Raw genomic sequence first — 17,116 nt, forward strand, 5'->3', positions numbered from 1 at the left:
GCTGCTAAATTCTGTTAGAGCTGTTTGATTTGCCTACAGAACAGTCCTGGCAGACCGGTGCCAACCTTATCATACCCGCCTCCCACAAAGAGAACAGACCTTGAGAGGTCTCCCCATGCAATACAAATTAGAGTAAGGAAAATTGGTTTGCGACATTTGTCAGATAAACATGTTGAATCTGTGTATATTTTGGTGAGCTGGAAATGTTCCAGGCAATCAGATCAGATCAAGGTACAAATCCTGCTGGAAAGCGTGACACTAAGTGCAAATGAAATGTACCCAATAATTACACATCTTCTAGGTGCCCTGTCCATTGGAACAGAGACGTTTTTCTTATATAAAGGTGTTTGTTTGATTTAGTTTAAGGGCCTGACATTGTTACGTAGATGTTATCACCAGATTAGTAACAATTGACAAGGGTTGGGGTCCTCGAGCAAGTGGCAGTAAACATGAACTAAAAGATTTTTAATACGATGAACTCCATTACTGAGGTGCGGCAGGAGCAGCCGGAGCCAGTACAACGCGTTTGTCATGAACTGACGGCAGTGTCATAATTCCAAGCAGCCGCCCAGACAAGTAAGAAGACAGATGAGCGGAGGGTTTGTGGGGTCACAATAACACCCCACTAATCCGCCTACGTGGGATCTCACACCAGGCTCACAGCATGAGGTGTTGTGTATAGCCCGGTGACGTAAACTAAAAGAGACGGTGTCTGACAGATGAAAAGGACCAAATCAAGTCGTGATGACATCAGCAAAATTCCAAGTAAAGACCAAAGACCTGAGTGAATCCGTCAGCAGTATCAAGTGTTCTAATCAGAAGACAGGAGAAGAAGAGGACGATGATGTACATGACTTGTCAATGCACTGGTGGGACCCCATACCCTAACCGGACATTGGTGATGGCATCATATTAGTTGTGGCCCTATTGATATATTGTTTGAGTTTCATAATCATAATATATAATTTCTGTAATTTAATATGAGAAAAAGGGGGGTTTGTGAAGGATGATTTATTTGCTTATATTCTCTGTATGAAATTACATTGTGAATTATCAAGCAGGAGGCTGAATTACTAAGATATGTATTATGTGAAAGTGATGATAATGTTTAAATGATTTAGTTTCGTGCAGCAGCCATCTTGTCTGGAGTTCCCATCTTGGTTTTATTGTAGTGAATAGAAAAGTCATTGTTCCTTTAATACAAGTAATGTTGATTTCGTATGTTTTATCTTTGACCTTGGTTCCCATGCGAAGATGGACAGGGAGTGAGATGGGAGTGAGATGGGGGGATGGCAAGTATGCGTGAGGGAAGGTCTCCCCCCATCTCCACGAGGACATTCTGTCCAAAAGAGAGATAAGAAACCTGTAAACATAATGTGTGAAGAATTATAATGATGTATTTTATTGTATGCTTTTTACTGAATAACAAATATTGTTACATTGTCTCTGATTGGTTTATCTCAAGCCTACACCCCTTCTGAATTTCAGTTTAACAGTTTGAGTTTGGTAATAAATCCTTCAGATGAGAATTTTGAACATTTCAGCGTGTCTGTGTGTTTTCTTCTCGTCTCTCGATATATATCGGTGAAATATCCTAATTAGGATTCTGACTAATGGAGTCTGGCCTTGAGAGTCTGTTGGGACTCGTATAAATTTCAGTCTAATATATTTTGAGCGATGGATTTCCACGACAGTAGTATGTGTACAGTGTATATGTAGTGTATGTGTGTGTGCAGTGTGTATGTATGTGAATATGTAGTTTGTTTGCAGTGTGTGTATATGTAGTGTGTGTGTGTGTGTGTGTGTGTGTGTGTGTGTGTGTGAGTGATATATGTAGTGTGTACAGTATGTATGTGTGCAGTGTGTATATGTAGTACCTACATGGGGGCTGTGTGCCACTACCTACATGGGGGCTGTGTGCCACTACCTACATGGGGGCTGTGTGCCACTACCTACATGGGGGAGGTGGGGGCTGTATGGCACTACCGACAAGGGGCTGTGTGGCACGGTCTACAAGGAGGAGGTGGGGATGTATGGCACGGTCTACAGGGAGGCTGTATGGCACAATCTACAGGGGGGAGTTGTGTGTGGCAGCCAGGGGAGGGGGGGCATTCTACTGTGTGTAGGCCACTAAGCGGACATTATACTGTGTAGGGGCACTACAGGGGGGCAATATATTGTGTGGCACTTAGGGGGCATAATACTGTGTGGGCACAATTAGAGGACAAAATACTGTGTCCTTGAACGGGTTATAATAGATTATATTATTATACGGTGTGGGGGCACTATATAGGGCATTATACTTTTTTATTAAGCCATTTTTTTTATGATGGGGGTGCGGCGCCGAAAGATAATTTTGCACGGGTTTCCATCTATCCTAAGGCCAGCCGTGCATATGGTTGCATTTAGTGTACAATGCTGGCATGCAGCCTATTCGTTACGTGGCCATAACTATTAGATCAGGTGGGCTGCCCAGCACCTTCTAATTGTACCACACAATGTACTAACACACTATTCTCCCCAACATTACAAGGCCTGGCTGCATCCTGAAAAAATATCCATGATAAACATGAGGTATTAGTTGATATTTTGATTAACTGTGTGACTGGCACACTTATAGAAGCTATATCTGTGTGCAATGATAATGCTAGGCAGCCACCTCCCTCATGAATATTAGGCATTCGAGTGGATGTTCTTTAGCCCCTTAACACTATGTGACGTAATAGTCAGTCACAGGCGTTGTCCTGTTAACGCAAACTGATGGGCTATTACGCCATAGCATTAACAGGGTGTTGTCTGCAGACACAGTTTTAAAGCAGTGGTAGCTTAAAGCTATTGCTGCTTCAAGGCCAGGACCGGAGCTAGCCTCTGATATGGCCGATTAACCCCTTAGATGCAGCGCTCAAAAGTGAGCGCTGCATTTATGATGTTTACAAGCAGATGGGATCCCCGCAATCCAATCGCGGGGTTCCGATGACTGCTCGGGCAGACCGGAGGCCTAACAATGGCCTCCTGTCTGCCAAGTGTGGAAGCCTGCTAGGTCCCGCCCAGAGGCGGGGCCTAAAAGGCGTCCGGCCGCAGTAACAAGATGGCACAGGTTTAGAAGCTGAGCCTGCGATATCAGCCACTGGTGTCAGCTGTGTGTTACAGCTGACACCGTGCTCTAACGGCGAGGAACGGAGCGAGCTCTGATCCCTGCTATTAACTCCTTAGCTGCCGCGATCAAAAGCGATCGTGGCATCTTAGTGCTTTACAGCAATCGGCATTGACACGATGTGATCGCGAGGCCTCCTGGTCTGCCACGTACGATAGCCTATTAGGCCCCCCCCCCCCACAGACGGGACCTAATAGGCTTGCTGTCAGTGAATGACTGACAGCTGTAATGCATTGCACTATGTGGGTAGTGAAATGCATTAGAGTAAAGCTCAGAGGTGCAGGGCCTCAAGTCCAATAGTGGGACAATTGAATAAAAGTGTAAAAAGAAAAGTTTCAAGTTAATAAAAACAGACACTGCCTTTTTTCCTATAAGAAGTCTTTTATTATTGTAAAAAAACAATGCAATAATCGCTATTTTTTTTTTTATAACCACCCCTCCCAAAACATGATCATAAAGTCCTATGTACCCCAAAATAGTACCAATAATAACTACAGCCCGTCCCGCAATAAACAAGCCCTTACACAGCTTTTTTTGACTGAAAAATAAAAAAGTTCTGGCTCTCAGAATATGGCGACACAAAATGTGCAGAGTGTCCAAAAGCGGATAAGATTGGGCACCATTTATAAGTGCGACACTGGCCACATATCTCTGAAATAATATTTATTTACCGCATTATTATACCCTCTTATTATGCCCTGATGTACTCCACACATTATAAACTGAAATACCAGCAAAACCCCAAACAGAACAACTACCAATTTAAATCTGCGCTCCAAAAGCCAAATGGGGCATCCTCCCTTATGAAACCTACAGCGTGCCCAAACAGCAGTTTACGTCCACATATATGGCACCGCCATACCCGGGAGGTGTGTGTCTTCGGTGACACAAACTGGGCACAACATATTGTGCACTAAAATGGCATATCAGCGGAAAATTGCAATTTTCACTTTGCACCATCCGCTTCGCAATAATTACTAATGAAAAAACACCTGTGGGGGCAAAATGCTCACTACACCCCTTAAAATGCGTAATTTCCAAAATAAGGGTCACTATTTGGGGTTTGTTTGACTATTTGACCTGCAATTGTTGTGAAAATCACCAAAATAGACCTCAAATGCGCATGGTGCACTTCACTTCTGAGCCCTGTCATATGTCCGGGCAAATGATAAATGCCTTGAGGGGTGTAGTTTCCAAAATGGGGTCACTTCTTGGGGGCTTCCACTGTACTCTGGTACCTTTAGGTTTTTGCAAATGCGATATGGTGCCCAAAAACCAATCCAGTAAAATCTGCATGCCAAACAGCGCTCCTGCATTTCTAAGCCCTGCCATGTGTCCAAACAGCAGTTTATGACCACATGTGGGGTATTGCCATACTCGGGAGACATTGCTTTACAAATGTTGAGGTGCTTTTTCTCCTTTATCTCTTGTGAAAATGAAAAAATTCTACTTTTTAGTGGATTTATCGGAAAAAAAGCTTTTCAATTTCATGGCCTACTTTCACAAAGTTCAGCAAAAAACCTGTGGAGTCAAAATACTCACTATACCCCTCTATAAATTCCTTCAGGGGTGTCGTTTCACAAATGGGGTCATTTTTGGGTGGTTTCCACCGGTTTGGTCCCGCAGGAGCTTTGCAAATGTGACATGGCGCCGCAAACTATTTCAGCAAAATTTGAGCTCCAAAAGCCAAATCGCGCTCTTTCACTTCTAAGCCCTGCCGTGGGTCCAAACAGCAGTTTATTACCACATATGGGGTATTGCTGTGCTCAGAAGAGGTTGCTTTACAAATGTTGGGGTGCTTTTTGTCCTTTATTTATTGTGAAAATGCAAAAATCTGAGCTAAAACAACATTTTATTAGAAAAAAATTTAGATTTTCATTTTCACAGCCTAATTCCACTAAAGTCAGCAGAAAAACTGTGGCCTCAAAATGCTCACTATACCCCTTGATAAATTCCTTGAGGGGTGTAGTTTCCCAAATGGGGTACATTTTTGGGGGATTCCACTGATTTTTGTCCCTCAAGGGGCTTTGCATATGCGACATGGCACCCAAAAACCATTGCAGCAAAGCTTGATCTCAAAAAGCCAAATGGTTCTCCTTCCCTTCTGAGAACTGTCGTGTGTCCAAACAGCAGTTTATTACCACATATGGGGTATTGCCGTAATCGGGAGTAATTGCTTTTCAAATGTTGGGGTGTTTTTTCTCCTTTTATGCCCTGTAAAAATGTCTACGTTTTATTGGAAAAAAAATGTAGATTTTCTGACCCAGTCATCTCGCCATCTTAATTTGTCCCTTGTCAAAGTTGCTCTGCTCCATACTCTTGTCAATTTTTTCTGTTTTAAACAAATTAGGTTTCGTTCACATCTGCGCTAGGGCTCCATCCTGGTGGAGCTTTCCATCCGAACGGAGCCCTGACAGACACAAACGGAAACCATAGGTTTCCGTTTCAATTGTGACGGATCCGGTGCCAATGGTTTCCGTTTGTCTCAGTTGTGCAAGGGCTCCATCGTTTAGGGTTTAGTCGACTACGCTATTGATTCCGTCAAAACGCCGGAACCCTTGCACAACTGAGACAAACGGAAACCATTGGCACCGGATCCGTCACCGTTGAAATCAATGGTGATGGAAACGGAATACTTTAATGTCCGTTTGTGTCAGTCAGGGTCCCGATCTGACGGAAAGCTCCAACGGAACGTCGGAACGGGACCCTCTGCTCTTGAATGAGGCTTTTGTAACAAGATAATCAATGTTATTTACTTCACCTGTCAGTGTTTTTTATTTTATGGCTGAACAGTGTATACACTGAATGGCCACTTTATTAGAGACACCCGTCTAGTAGCGCATTGGGCCACCTTTGGTTTTAATCCCTTCCCAACATTTGTTGTAAGCACTAGTAGTATACTTACGACAAAGAGGGAAACGGTCACTGTGTTAAAATACACAGTGAGAAAGTAAAGATGGCTGCTGTCCCTGACAGCAGGCCAACTTTACTTGTCGCCCAGGGAGTCATCACATTACCCCCGCATCGGTGATTAGCCAGTCAATTCATACTGGCCATTTGCGTCTTTTTGAGGCCAAAACTAATCCCTGTGCCACAGGGCACAGTGAAATGGTAGGGATTGGTGCTGTCTATCTGTGCCACGTATTCAAGAGGAGTTGGTGCCACCTCCACGATCTGTATAGACCAGGGGTCTCAAACACACGGGCCGCATGTGGCCGCTGATGCTGTCATCCGCGGCCCGCGGGGCACCGAAGCTCACTCGAGAGAGGAGAGAGCAGGCCGAAGGAGGAGCGTGCCGACGCTTCTTCATGACGTCATAAAGGAGCGCAGTCCCTTTCCTGCGCTGCTGGATCATTGCTGGTAGGTGAGCAATGGCCACACAGCCCCCTATAGATAGCGCTACACCTCCCCACACTGGGGCTCCCTCTAGGTGTGGATTCCCCAGCCAGAGCATTGCCGATGCTCTGGCCGGGGATTCCTCTGCTGGAGGAGCCCCTGAAGTCATTGTCCAGTCATTGGCCGGAGGAATCCACTATCTACAAAGGGGTGTGTGTGGCATTCTCTACAGAGGGCACTGTGGCATTCTCTACAGAGGGCATTGTGGCATTCTCTACAGAGGGCACTGTGGCATTCTCTACAGAGGGCACTGTGGCATTCTCTACAGAGGGCACTGTGGCATTCTCTACAGAGGGCACTGTGGCATTCTCTACAGAGGGCACTGCGGCATTCTCTACAGGGGGTGGCACTATCTACAGAAGGCACTGTGGCAATATCTACAGAGGGCACTGGCATTAACTACATAGGGCACTTTGGCACTATCTAAAAAGATGCTGCCCAATCTTGACATTCTTGTGTCTGCCAAAACGGTGCCAACTGAGGAGTCAGACTGCATTTAACGACACTTAAACTGGATTGTTAAAACAAGCACGTTGAATCGGTATTATAGTAATATAGTATTGTTATAGTAGTAAAAATAACTAATTGATTAAAACTAATTCTGTATAGTATACAATTTGAAAGCAATGCGGCCCGTTAATTTAAATTTTTTTCTATCTGCGGCCCATTTACCCGGCCGAGTTTGAGACCCCTGGTATAGACCAACCAATCGCAGCCATGGTTTCAAACACCCGGCTGCTCTGCCCGCTTGTTAAATGTCGTCCTTTCTGACTCACTAAATAGTCAATATTGACTGTGTTTCCTTCAATATTCTTGATCAGTATTTAATAGGAGGAATACGAAACGTATACAAAAAACGGTTAGTTTATTTAGATGTAGTAATAAAAATAATACTATAGCAGAGATACATACATAGACAGATACATATTGTAATATAGCTTTGATTGTAATACTGAATAAAGATATCATCTTACATAGTCATTGTATGGGACACTTGTCGTCTCCATCTTGCTTAGTCCTGGGCGTGTGTCTTCATCTTCGGAATCAGTGTATGTCCTTGGGTGTTTTCCTGGATGACCACATTCCATGTCTATCTCTCTGTCATAAATACCCCAGATTATAGGTGTGTCTTAACATTTAGGTGGCATTTGTGTCTACATTTGGAAGACTTACAACTGTCATTACATGTTTTTCAACGTCAGCATAATGTATCTGTAGTTCTATCGAATAACGTTTATATTATAACACAATATACATATACAGTATTTAACACCGCTTAATTCCGGTTAGGAATGGTGAGCAGAGCTGGTGCATAACTAATCTGTGCCATACTTACCTGTCTTGAGGCCTTTTGTGCTGGTGATCATCCTCTTCTGCATCCTGCTAAATCTTCGGCATCCTTTTGTGTGATCACTCATTGAGTGATGATGATGATGATGATGATGATTGTTATCATCATCAACTGTGCTGCTGATTTTCTTTTCTTTGTAGCAGCACTAGATCTGTCCCTAAATTTTCCTGTCCTAGTGCCTCCCCCTGTGTGCACCCTGCTGCCACTGAGTGCTGCTCAGTGATCGCCATCACTAATCAGGATTTGTAGTAATTTTTTGGCGCAAGTTTTGTTTTTTGGAGTATTTTTACTGCACCATCTTCCTGTGTGCGCCCTGTGGCTACTGAGTGCTGAGTCAATAATCAGCCTCAGTGGTAATTTGTTGATGCAGCTTTTTTTTAACTTTTTTGCTTCATATAAAATTGTAAAAAAAAAGTGAACAAAAATATATAGTTAGGTGCAGCTAGTACCTTCATAGGTAGGGGGTTAAGATAGTAGACATTTAAAGAGGCTCTGTCACCAGATTTTGCAACCCCTATCTGCTATTTCAGCAGATAGGCGCTGCAATGTAGATTACAGTAACGTTTTTATTTTTAAAAAACGAGCATTTTTGGCCAAGTTATGACCATTTTCGTATTTATGCAAATGAGGCTTGCAAAAGTACAACTGGGCGTGTTGAAAAGTAAAAGTACAACTGGGCGTGTATTATGTGCGTACATCGGGGCGTGTTTACTACTTTTACTAGCTGGGCTTTCTGATGAGAAGTATCATCCACTTCTCTTCAGAACGCCCAGCTTCTGGCAGTGCAGATCTGTGACGTCACTCACAGGTCCTGCATCGTGTCGGCACCAGAGGCTACAGATGATTCTGCAGCAGCATCAGCATTTGCAGGTAAGTAGCTACATGGACAGCTTTGCAACATGTTGGTGACATCATTTGCAACCTACCTACGGATCAAATACGTATGCAATATGGACCATGTTTACAGACACCCTTCCGTATATACGTATACGGATAACTTACGGATGACTACGGATCCGTATTTACGGACAGTATTTACGGATAGATGAAAATACGGTCGTGTGCATGGAGCCTCAGGTTCCATGCACACGACCGGGCCCGTAACTTCGTGCACGGCCACAGACAGCCGCACATTTTTACGGGCCGTGCTCCCTTTATAAAGTATGGGAGCGCGGTTCGTAAAATGAAAAATTTAGGAAATGTCCTATTTTTTTATTTTAAGGACCGTGCTCCTATACTTAATTACGAGCACGGTCATGTGCATGGGGCTAATTTGCTAGGGTCAGGTAGTCAGGACTTTTTTACAGTTTTATAATGGATGTTTGAGTAAATTATTTTTTTTATACAATTTTTTTCTCCTTAATTTATCTTTTTCTTTTCTCCTTTTTTTGTGCATTTTCTTTCCTTTAAAATGCAATACACACATGTAAAAGCACAACACACACACCCTGTGTAAAAATGTATTTAGTATTATACGTATTCAAGCATTACACACACCCCGAATAAAAATGTCCCAATCATCCCAAAGGGTGTATTTAGCAGAAGAGGAATATGCCCTCCTGGCCAATGACACTGATACGGCCAGCGAGGGAGAAGAGGAATATGCCCCATTCCTCTGGTCTTCCTCCTCCTCCTCCTCCTTTATCCAGTGGTGAGAAACCCCTGCAAAGGTGCCCCAGTACTACAGCTGAAGCAACTCACAGATAATTGATACCATGTGGAACCCACCACCTGAAAATGATGAGCCTCAGATTCCGGATTTCATAGGCAGCTTAGGAATTTGGTTTGAGACTGTAGGCCTTACAGAAATTTACTTTTCCAAGATCTTTTTCTGTGAGAATTTTGTAAATTTAATGGTGGCCCAGACCAATTTATATGCCCATCAATTTTTAGTTTAAAACCCAACATCGTCATATGCTAGGCGGACCACCATAGAGGTAGTAGAGATGATGACATTTTGGGGCCTTCTCCTACATATGGGGCAAGTGAAGAAGCCAGAGAATAGACAATATTAAAGTACGAATACTTTATACAACACCCCAATATACCACATGGCAATGACTTGTACACGTTTTTAAAAATTCAGGAATTTTTGCATTATAATGATAATGCTCAGTGCCTGCCCCGTGATGACCCCCACATATGGCCTCTTATTTAAAACCAGGCCAGTCATTGAGAATTTCTGCACCAGATAACAAGTTTACACCCCAAAAAGTACATTGCAGTAGACGTGTCTCTTGTACATTTTAAAGGGAGGCAAAAGTTCCGCCAATACCTGCCCAGTTAGAGGGCGAGGTATGGAATTAAAATTTGCAAGAATACCTCAGGGTACACCCACAGTTTTAGGGTTTACGAAGGGAAGGACTCCATAATTGTACCCCTGGAATGCCCCCCCTGGTCCTAAGCCAGTGGGGAAAAAAGTGTGAGATTTGGTGCACCCACTGCTGGACTAGGGTTACCACTCTTACATGGGTAACTTCTATACCAGCATCACACTATTTAAGTGCCTTTCCACCAGAATAACAGTAGCATATGTCACTGTGCGCAAAAAACAGAAAGGTCTCTCTAAAACGTTGATATTACTACCACTAAGAAACGTCAAAAGCAGGTTACTAAACAGTGAGAACATGTAGTTCATCAAGTATAAGGAAAAAAGGATGTTCTTATGTTGACCACAATACACGGTAACGACCACATGAACCCCAAGCCAGGTTGCATCCTGTACTATAATAAGTACATGGGAGGGGTTAATCTCTCGGATCAAGTACTGAAACCGTACCATTTCGTGCCATGCAGAAAACAAAGATGTGGTACAAAAAGCTAAACCTACATTTTATTGGAATTTTTACATTTTTTTTTTTTCAAGGCCTAATTCCATTCATTTCTGCAAAAAAGCCTGTGGCCTGTGGGTTCAGCCCTGGTCATGAATACAGTTGTAAACAAAGCAGGACAATTACCATTGCCCTGCTTTGTTTGGAAACCATAGAACCAGGAGATAGTTTGATCTCATGTCTCCATTTCAAATCTCCCGTGCGCACAAACGATCATGCGGTATTAGGCGCACGTGCGGGATTACGTGTGGGCGCTCATGAGTCGGCTAGTGATACATTATCACCATGATGAGCAACGAAGCTAATAAGGGGCATGGAGAATCTAAGTTATGAGGAAAGATTAAAAGAACTAAACCTATTTAGCCTTGAGAAAAGACGACTAAGGGGGGACATGATTAACTTATATAAATATATGAATGGCGCATACAAAAAATATGGTGAAATCCTGTTCCATGTAAAACCCCCTCAAAAAACAAGGGGGCACTCCCTCCGTCTGGAGAAAAAAAGGTTCAACCTGCAGAGGCGACAAGCCTTCTTTACTGTGAGAACTGTGAATCTATGGAATAGCCTACCGCAGGAGCTGGTCGCAGCAGGGACAGTAGATGGCTTTAAAAAAGGCTTAGATAATTTCCTAGAACAAAAAAATATTAACTGCTATGTGTAGAAATTTTTTACTTCCGCTTTCCCATCCCACTTCCCCTTTCCCATCCCTTGGTTGAACTTGATGGACATGTGTCTTTTTTCAACCATACAAACTATGTAACTATGTAATGATGACCCATGCTAGCCAGGGGCGAGCGCCACTCGTCCCTTGCTGTGAGCGTATCGGCAGGGTTAAATAGCCCTGCATCGGTACGCTCAGCAGCTGAAGACCACTTCACCACTCCACCAACGAGGAGCAGCTGGGACCTGCCTGCCTCCCACACCACCACGGACCAGCTCACCTCTCCTGTCCTGCCTCTCTCCTCCAATGACCTGCTCCTGTCTCCTGCTACGGCTCCTGACTCTGCTCCCCTGTTCCACCAACGAAAACGATAAGTATCAGTGTAGCTACGGCTACACTTTAAACTCTCCCTCTCTCTCTTTGTCCCTGAAGTTAACCCTTGCCGTCCCTGAAGTTAACCCTTGCCGTCCCTGAAGTTAACCCATTGCTGCCAGAGTCCCTGAGTTAACTCTTACTACCCCTTGCAGTCCCTGAGTTAACCCCTTGCTGACCTGAGGATCCCCTGTTGTATCCCCGGTTAACCCTTGAAACATTTAACCCTTCCCATTGTTAATCCTTTACCTAATTAACCCCTAGTGTACAGGGACAGTTATGTTAGGAGAGAGTGGGACAGAGATAGTGAGCATGTGAGAATTACAAGTAACTTATGTGTATTGTAACATAACTTCTATGTATGTTTAGGTAAGTGGGTGGCGGTATAGATTAGGATTGTAATACCGTGTTTATACTGTACTGTGATTAGTTACTGTATTTTATATACGAGAGTGATTACTGTATGATAATAAATATTACCTTTATTATACGGTCTTATTCCCTTAAGTAGCGGCAAAAGCAATTAGATGGACGTTAGTATAAGGAAAAGGTAGGGGAACTAGGCATAACCCTAGTGACCCTGATAATAAAGGAGGTAGCAATGGTGGGTGATACGAGTTAGTGAAATCCACCATTATACCAGCCCTTTTAGATCGCTATACCCCTAGATAAATTACTTGAGGGGTATAGTTCCCTAAACGGGGTAACCTTTCTGGGATTTCCACTGTTTTGGTCCCTCAGGGGCTTTTTCAAATGCTATATGTCGTCCGCAAACCATTCCTGCAAAATTTAAGCTCCAACTGGAGCTCCTTCCCTTCTAAGCCCTGCCGTGTGTTCAAACAGCAGTTTATGACCACATATCGGGTATTGGCATATTGCTTTACGAATGTTGGTGTTTTTTTCCTTTAGTCCTTGTGGAAATTAAATTTTTTTTTTAGCAAATCCTACACTTTATTGGAAAAATTAGCATTTACATTTTTGCGGCCTAATTCCAATAATTTCTGCAAAAAACACGAAGTCAAAATGTTTACTATACCCCTGGATAAATTCCTTGAGGGGTATAGTTTCCCGAATGGTGTAAATTTTGGGGAGTTTCCACAGTTTTTGTTCCTCATGGGCTTTACAAATGCTACATGGCGTCTACAACCATTTCATCAAAATTTGAGCTCCAGATAGCGCTCCATTTTGAGCCCTGCCGTGTGTCCAAGATGCATTTTATGAGAAAATATGGAGTATTACCGCACACGGGAGTAATTGCTTTACAAATTTTGTGATGATTTTTCTCCTTTACTCCTTGTGGAAATTAAAACAATCGCGCTAAACCTACATTTAAAAAAAAAAATTGTAGATTTTTATTTCTACGCCTCAATTCAAATAAATCCAGCAAAATGCCCATGGGGATCAAAATGCTTACTATACCCCTAGATAAATTCCTTGAGGGCTGTAGTTTCCCAAATGGGGTCACTTTTGGAGGGTTTTCAATGTTTTGGCCTCTCAGGGGCTTTGCAAACGCGACATGGCCTCTGCAAACTATTCCAGCTAAATTTGAGCTGAACTCCTTGCCGAAGGACGGATATATCCGTCCTCAGCAGCTGCTAGTTCGCACAGGACGACGGATATATCCATCCTGTGATGGCGCGGGTACTGTCACTGTACCCACGCGATCAGCGGAAGGAGCACGGCTGTTATACACAGCCTGGCTCCTGCTGCAACTGCCGGAATCGAAGCGCGCTCCGATTCCGGCAGTTTAACCCATTAAATGCCGCTGTCAATAGTGACAGCGGCATCTAATGTGTTTGACAGAGGGAGGGAGCTCCCCTCTGTCACCCAATCGGCGCCCCCGCAAACAAATCGCGGGTCGCCGTCAGGTTTCCATGACAGCCGGGGGCCTAACAAAGACCCCCAGGTCTGTCTTCAGCAAATGCCTGTTAGGCGATGCCGGAGGCATGACCTAACAGGTTGCCTGTCAGTATACCAAAGCATTATTGCCTGTCAGTTTAAAACTAAGTATACCAAAGCATTATATATGCGATCAACAGATCGCATAGTGAAGTTCCCTGTTAAATAAAGTTTGTGAAAAAAAAAAAAATTGTCAAAATCAAATAAAACTACTTTTTTTTCCCAAAAAGTGGTTTTATTTAGTAAAAGTGGCAAAACAAATAACACATAAACATATATGGTATCCCCGCGATCGTAACAACTTGACCAATAAAATGAACACATTAATTAAACCGTCGGATGAACGGCGTCCAAAAAAGACGCAAAAAACAACGGCAAATTCTCTCTTTTTTCCCATTCCCCCCTTAAAAAATTAAATAAAAGTTAATTTATAAGTCCTTTGTACCCCAAAATAGTACTAATGAAAACGACACATTGGCTCGCAAAAATCAAGCCCACATACGGCCACATCGACGGAAAAATAAAAAAATTACGGCTTTTGGAATGCGGCGATGCAAAAACAAGTAATTTTTTACTAAAAGGGTTTTTATTGTGCAAACGTAGGAAAACATATAAGACCTTTACATATTAGGTATCCCCGTAATCGTGCCTACCCATAGAATAAAGTTAATATGTTATTTACGCTGCATAGTAAACGGCGTAAATTTATAACGTGAAAATTAATGCTGGAATAGCTGCTTATTTTCAATTCTCTCCTAAAATAAAGTTAATAAAAGTTAATCAATATATTGTAAGCATCTAAAAATGGTACAATTACAAAATACAACTCGTCCCACAAAAAACAAGCCCTTATACGGCTATGTCGACGGAATAAAAAAAAAGTTACGACTCTTGGAATGCGACCGTGAAAAAAGCACAAACTAATCCTTGGTCATTAACGTGCAAAATGGCCCGGTCATTAAGGGGTTAAAAGCTAAATGGTGCTCCTACCATAATGTGCCCTGCCGTATGTCCAAACAGCAGTTTATTACCACATATGAGGTATTGCCGTACTCAAGACAAATTGCTTTACAATTGTTGGGGTGCTTTTTCTCCTTTATTCCCTGTGGAAATTAAAATAATTGAGCTAAACCTAAAAAAAAAAACATTGAAAAATTGTAGATATAAATTTTCACACCCCAATTCAAATAAATTCAGCAAAATACCTGTGAGGTGAAAATGCTCACTACAACCCTAGATGAATGACTTGACGGTGTAGTTTCCAAAATGGGGTCTTTTTTGGGGTGTTTTCGTTGTTTTGGCACCACAAGACCTTTTCAAACCTGACATTGTTCCTAGAATATAATCTAATAAAAATAAATTGAAATGGGATGGGAATGGGAGGCATTTTCGGACGTTTTTTGGCGCGGTTTCCGTGTGAATAGGGCCTTTCAGGCTTCTTTTGAGGTGTTTTATGAGGCGTTTTTCATAGTGTTTAATGGAAAATCAGCTCCAAAAAACGCCTCAAGAGGTGACATGCTACTTCTTTTTACAGAGCGTCTTTTTACACTCCGTTTTTTTAAAACAGCGGCGTAAAAATACACCCCGTATGAACTAAATGCTGTTTTTCCCATTGATTTCAATGGGCAGATGTTTGTAGCGTTCAGCTTCAGTTTTTTCAGGCGTTTTTCGAGGTATAAACTCCCCAAACTACGCCTGAAAACACTGCATGTGAACATACCCTAAGGGTATGTGCACATGTAGTGACCAAAAACTTCTGAAAATATGGAGCTGTTTTCAAGGGAAAACAGCCCCTGATTTTCAGACGTTTTTTTGAGCAACTCGTGTTTTTCGCTGCGTTTTTTGAGCTGTTTTCATTGGAGTCTATGAGAAAACGGCTCAAAAAACGTCCAAAGAAGTGTCCTGCACTTCTTTGACGAGGCAGTCATTTTACGCGTCGTCGTTTGACAGCTGTCAAACGACGACGCGTAAATGACAGGTCGTCGGCACAGTACGTCGGCAAACCCCTTCAAATGAATGGGCAGATGTTTGCCGACGTATTGGAGCCGTATTTTCAGGCGTAAATGGAGGCATAATACGCCTCGTTTACGCCTGAAAATAGGTCGTATGAACCCAGCCTTATAGTACTCACTGGTAACTTCAGATCTTTGATCTTTCTGGAGGTGATCATTGGCTGAGCCTTTGCCATTTTGGCTATTCTTCGATCCATTCGAACAGTAGTTCCCCGCTTCCTTCCGCGTCTTTCAGTTTTGTTGCCACTTCAAGGCATTTGACATTATTTTAGCTGAGCAGCTTCTAATTTACTGCACTTCTCTGTTTTTCCTCTCCAATCAACTTTTTAATCAAAGTTCATTTTTCATCAGAATAATGTCTGGAACTACCCATTTTCCCCAGTATTTCAGAAAGAAATGCGTTATAACCAACATGTGCAACATTTGCCACCCTCCTACCTTAAATAAGGGCCAAAACTGACACCTGTTATTCCACAGAATGAATGATTTCACCAACTTAACTACTCACTGCTATTATTTTAAACAAGCTCCTTTGGCCTTGTTCACACGGCGCTAAAAAAAACGACGTGCTAGCGTTTTGTGCGCGTTTCTTCATCGCGTAATTAGGACTCCCATTGACTGTGGGAATTAGGCGCGTTTTATGCGCCAGGAATTGAACTGATTTTGGCACCCTTTGTTGAAGCCTTACCTTCTTTCCTGAGAGACACCAAGGACACCCTCACCAGAATCCAGGGGATCAATGTCACTGATACTACCTTAATCGCCAATGTTGATGTAGAATCACTTCACACTAATATTAAGCATGATTTGGGTCTACAGGCGGTACAGTATTTTTTGAACACCAAGGGAATACAATTTCAGGCACATAACACTTTGATACTTTCACTTCTTAAATTTCTATTAACTCACAATTATTTTTTATTTGATGGTAAATTCTACCACCAGGTAAAAGGCACAGCAATGGGCACAGTTTGCGCACCCACTTATGCAAATTTATTTCTAGGGTGGTGGGAGGACACTTTAATTTTTAATGAAGACTTACTTTTTTTCACGTGTCACATACTATTCTGGGGGAGGTATATTGATGATATACTGATCTTTTGGGATGGCGACACTACACTTTTTCATGATTTCATGGATATACTTAATCACAATGACATTGGTATGAAATTCACTCACCACATACATAAAAACACTATTGATTTTCTTGATCTTCAGATCTCTCTGGATTCTGGTGGCGGTGTCCACACTAACGTCTTTAGAAAAAAGACTGCCACCAATAGTTTTTTACAATATGGTAGCTTTCACCCACCAGCACTTAAGAGGGGGATACCTATCGGTCAGTACCTTAGGGCCAGGAGGAACTGTTCCGAGGAACACACTTTCAAATTAGAATGTGATGCCCTCTTCCATAAATTTTTGGCAAGAGGCTACCCC

Source organism: Rhinoderma darwinii, chromosome 1 (assembly GCF_050947455.1).
Source record: "Rhinoderma darwinii isolate aRhiDar2 chromosome 1, aRhiDar2.hap1, whole genome shotgun sequence".
NCBI lineage: Eukaryota > Metazoa > Chordata > Amphibia > Anura > Rhinodermatidae > Rhinoderma > Rhinoderma darwinii.